The sequence below is a fragment of the Buteo buteo genome, chromosome 30 (assembly GCF_964188355.1).
Source record: "Buteo buteo chromosome 30, bButBut1.hap1.1, whole genome shotgun sequence".
NCBI lineage: Eukaryota > Metazoa > Chordata > Aves > Accipitriformes > Accipitridae > Buteo > Buteo buteo.
Genome location: NC_134200.1, coordinates 2,284,350 through 2,289,464, shown reverse-complemented (window position 1 = coordinate 2,289,464; position 5,115 = coordinate 2,284,350). Strand labels below are relative to the sequence as shown.

General features: G+C 53.0%; 1 long non-coding RNA gene across 1 annotated transcript; it reads left to right on the top strand.

Annotated features, from left to right (window-relative positions):
* Positions 1-244: 244 nt before the first annotated feature.
* On the top strand, positions 245-1,186 carry LOC142025865 (uncharacterized). The gene is made up of 3 exons (XR_012648729.1): positions 245-313; positions 894-985; positions 1,072-1,186. It is a non-coding gene; the product is annotated as an uncharacterized LOC142025865 (long non-coding RNA).
* The last annotated feature ends 3,929 nt before the right edge of the window (positions 1,187-5,115 follow it).

Sequence of the window (5,115 nt, the reverse complement as noted above, 5' to 3'; positions counted from 1 at the left end):
AGTCCACCAGTCGAGGAGTTGCCAGCGCCCATGGGCAGATCCACAGGTATGAGGAGGGACTGAGGGTTGTCACAGTCTGAGCAGATAACCGGTGTAGGGCTTCAGGTTGCTTTAGCTGTTGTCCGCTTCCAACAAGTCACTTCGCTGCACATGCTTTTGCTTTCCAGAGCTGCCTTTGGAAGAGCAATGTGGCCCTGCAGGCGAAGCAGACGTGGAGCACCAGGCAAAATCCTTCCTGGACACACCACCCTCTCTGCTCATCCTCCAGAAAGCAGCAGGGGCAGACACAGTGATGGGATCGGAAACAGCAGAGGTATGGCAGCTCCACAAACACTGGGACAACATGTCTCATGTAGGAGGGGAGCTCCTGATGAGTCCAAGTAGCTGCTGTGCCTCTTCCTGGCATTCCATCTCTTGTGGCTTTCTGTGGGTTTGGGGTTTTTTTCCCCACTGGCATGATACATTGTAAGTAAAACTGGAATGGTTGTTTCTCAAATGCATTAGTCATGTGCTTAACCAAGGGAAATAGCTACAAAGTACCTCCAGAAAGAGAGATTTCAAAAGCAAAGCCTCCTACCGCAGAAGGTGGTATTGCACCAAAGGGATATCAACAGAGCTCTGTGTTGGGAGGGCAGAAGAAGCCCCGGCAGAATGAAGTGGGCAAGCCTTTTCTTGCCCAGAGGGGGACCACAGGCTCCCTGCTGAATGGCCCCCACAAGCATCACACACCTGTGTGAACATTGTGTTCCAAAGGGAGGCCCTTGGAAGACAGGGCTGATGCAAACTGGCCAAAGGGATCTTCTCTGTAGAGCTATGGTAGCAATTTGCCAAACAGTCGCCTGCTAGTCCAGGGCGTCCCTTGCCACCTGCTAATGCCAACATTTCTGGTTTAGGCACCTGTTGTTTTGCCTCCAGCCACCCCAGAGACCACAGTGGACTCCCTGGTATGCGCAGAAGAACTCAAGAGGCCTTCAGAGGAAAGCAGGTAAAATGAGTCCGCTTTGGTTAAATCCAGAACTGATTCCAGTTGATCCTGGCTTTACCTATCTAATCACACTGTGGGATGGAAAGGTTTGCAGGCTGCCCCCAGGAAAATGAAAACCAAAGAAAAAGAAGGAGAAAAGAGGCCTGGGCAGAGGAGAGGGAATGCCAACAAGAAAAGGAAAGAGGGAAGAGAGAAAAAGATGGGGACTGAAAGAAAGCAGGAAGGGCCAGAAGGTGAAGAAGCCCAGGTGTGTACCAGGCTCTGCTGCCTGTCTTTCCCAACTCTGAACACTGCTCTACATCAGTCGAAGTCGCTGGCAAGGACGGCAAGGGACGGTGCTGCACAGGCTTTGGAAATAACTCCGTGGCAGCTCCCCAGGGGCTTCCCATCGAGCCCTGCTGCGTGGAATCTCTGCTCGGGCGCCTGGAGCATCTCCTCCCCCTTCTTCTTGGTGTCCGCAGGGTTATTTCTCTTACATGTTCTCCCTCCTCTCTCTGGCGGCTGTTTCTCTCTGTCCCAACTTTTTTTTTTACCTTCTTAAAAATGTTATCACAGAGGCGTTACCACTATTGCTGATTGGCTCGGCCTTGGCCAGCGGCGGGTCCGTCTTAGAGCCGGCTGGTATGGGCTCTCTTGAACACAGGAGAAGCTTCCAGCAGCTTCTTACAGAAGCCACCCATGTAACCACCCCCCCCCCACCAAAACCTTGCCACACAAAACCAATTCAGCGTGTACAATGACTTTGCAGAATATGTGATTATAAATATGTGTGTGTTTTAGCAATAACGGTTCATCTGTCGTCTGCTTTCAACTTTACAGGCGTCCGTTTATTTCCACCTCCTGCACGGGCTCACGAAGCTGCGGAGAGGCGCCTGCGGAGAGAGGAGGCTGCTGAGGCCCCACCGCGGCTGTGGGGCCGGGCGGGTGTGAGGGTGCGGGGCAGCACACCCGTGGGGTGCGGGCACCTGGCTGCGCCTGGGAGCTGTGGGCATGGAGAGCTCCGTGCAGAAAACGGGGCACCCCGCACCCCTCGTCTGGGGCTCCGCTCGCCTGCCCACGGCTCGTCTCCTCTCGGCCCTGACCATCCTGACCTGCCTGCTCTGCACGTGCCTGGAAGGAGACCTGCCCGCGACAGACCGAGGGGACCAAAGCTGGGCACAGCGCTGCAGGGCCAGGAGAGCCTCCTGTTCGCCTTTCTCAGCGTGCCTGGCAGAGACCAGCACTCAGCTCCCCTGCCTGTCCCTGACCAGACAAGGGCACAGCCTCGGCTCTCTGTTCAGCGAGATGCTCTCCATCCTCTCTTCAGAATACGTATCCAAAGAGATACGTACCCCTGCACAGAAAAAAACCCTGCCTGTGCTGAGAACACGCATGCTGGCAGTGCTCAGGTGCAGATGGGACAGACTGACTCTCTCTCTCCAAAGCAAGGCCAAGAGCTGGGAAGGTTCCTCACCATGGTCTGAGTTGCTGGGACACCCTGGCCGAGGTGAACCTCTGGGATTTATGGCATCACCTAACAGGGTGATTACTGCTGGTAGGTTCACTGGCAGGCAGACTGCAATTCTCACTTTTTATGGCTGTGTCTGCCTCCGTCTGTTGCTGGGTCTGCTCTTGTCGAGGCAGGGTCACTTTTAACTAACACTTGCCACAGGAGGAAGGGCTTTCAGAAAAGAGTGCCCATGTGAATTGAGAGGCCAGTTAAAACATCTTACAGCACAAATCTCAGTAGAGTTTGGCCGGTAACTGACTCAGCATTCCAGAATACCCTGCCTCTAAATGTTTCATGGCTAATAGCCGCCATCTAATATAGAAGTTTGGCAAAAAATCCTCCCCACAACTCACCGTCGTCTCTTCCTCCACAGGCGGATCACACAACACAATATCATTCCAAACAGCACGGAGCCCAAGACCGCCACGGCGCCTTCTATGCAGTAATACCGGAAACCTTGAGGATCCATAGCATTTGCGTTTCTCTTGCCATCCGTGCCTGGAGGAACAATTCTGTGCATTAGTGTGTCCTGCACACTACTGGTAATCTCACAGGAGGTCTGACATTGCCAGGAAATGTTCTTTCTCACTTTGTTAGCATCTCTGCACCAGCGAACATGCTGGGGCTGCAACGTTTCCTTGGTTTCAGTAGAAGCAAAGGAAACTCCCAAAGCCGTTGCAAATTAATGCACTCTGGAGCCTCTCTTTCTCCTCAGAGCTTTGCTTACACTCTGGTACGGCCGTAATCCAGTTTTCCCAGTGTCACGGGTTTGCTCCCCCTTCTCGGCCACCCCTCACATTTGCACACAATTTCTTTTGTGCTCACCCACCTTCACTCTCCAAGGCTTGCTAGTGGTGCTGCCTGGAGGCTCTCTCTGGCTCTTTGGGACAAGTTGTCCCACTGAACAGAACTCATGAGGCCAGATGGAGAGCATGTGGGGGAGCGCAGCTGTTTGACCAATCGTTCCTTTGAGCAACACAGACAAAACCCATCCCTGCCTCAGGCAGTGCCACCCCCAGCTCTCTCCCCAGCCCAGCACCCACACCCCGAGGGGATGGAGTCAGGTCCTCTCAGGAGACACCTGAACCTCGTTCTCCCTCTTCACCTTTTCTCCAGCGCAGGCAGGGCCTGCATGCCCCCAGGTTTCAGGACTTGCCTCCCACTTATGGCCCCCTGCAAGACTGCTAATTACCTGCACTCTTTGGAGAAAATTCATATCTCCTGGCGTGGTGGGCTTCTCCAGGGCTGGACAGCACTGCCACTGCCAAGAATCAGAGAAAGGTAAAGCCTCAGCATGGCTCAGGCACAGAAGGTGCAGGAGGGTGGCACAGGTTCCCTCTAAGCCCATGCCCGATCCGCCAGTGAATCCCTTTGGACCTCAGTTCACAGGAGGGATCCCCCTCTGTTGTGCTTAGGGGGACTCAGGGCAAGCTCTGGGATGCAGGTATTGCAGGAGGCACGTTCAATTAAGAGTTGTATTTCCCATCATCTGCTGAGGGTGGTTCAGATGGCCTCGTTCCCAAAATGGCAAAGTTCTGAAATTCCTGTGAACAGGGTGCGGTGGGAGGTGAGCACCTCACTGCACCCACACAGAGGGTTCCGAGTGAGTGTCTCTCTGGCACACCGATGGCAGTAACCTCCACACCCCAGAGATGACAGTCATCCTCAGAGAGCCGTTCCTGGCTTCTTTCAGAACACTCGCTCTGTACTAATAGTTTGGCTGCTGACAAGATGTGCAGTAGCGGGCACCAGGGGAAGAGGCTGCAGACACACAGTGATTTTGATTCATGACACTGGATGACTGAAGGACAGCAATTACCTGGCACGTCTGTGGATTGAATTGCCCCTGTTTTTTCGTCAGAGACTGGCACTGCCTGACTATCTCCGTCCTGAAACGCCTCCTTCTCCGCAGTCTCACGGTCCATCTCTTTAGAAAGAAAGTGGCTCGGTTTAATTAGAAGTAACCGTTCCTCATCAGGAACGCGGTATCTTCAGGAGGCAATACTTCTCAAAATACATTCATAACGCTTAGAAACAAAGCCTGGGCATTTGGGGGTGCACCTAGTCACTAGTCCAAACAACGTGTCATTCATGGAGAAAAATTTAAGCGCTAGACACTTTCCAGTTTACCAATAGACAGCAAATCCTGACCTGCTGAGAGTGCAGGGGATTGCATGTGATCTTGTTCACATTCCACTTAGTGCATTTTTGGCAAACTGCAAGATGATGGTAAATTACTTCCTTCGCAGAAGACAGGAAGATGCTGTAACCAGTTCAGCTGGGGAAAGAGTCCTTCTGAGAAGCACTTCCCATCATAGCAACTCCACCACATGGTAACAGACACGCATGCTGGACTGAACCGCAAGCTCTTGCTACCATATTCTGGGCACTTTCGCAAGTGGCAGCAAAGAGCCCACAGTCCCCCAAAACAAGAGGAAAACCACAACCAAGTTATCTAAAACACAACTAGAAACAGACAGGCAAACCACCCGACACCGAATTCACAGCCCTTCTTTTTAGCTGCCTTCAAATTAGGTGTCTGGCCTTCAGCTGGGTGTCCAGCTTTCGCCTGTCCCTGACCCCGAGGTGTCACCGGGAGTCCTCAGACATCACGGAGAACAATGGGGTTAGACCAGGCTGT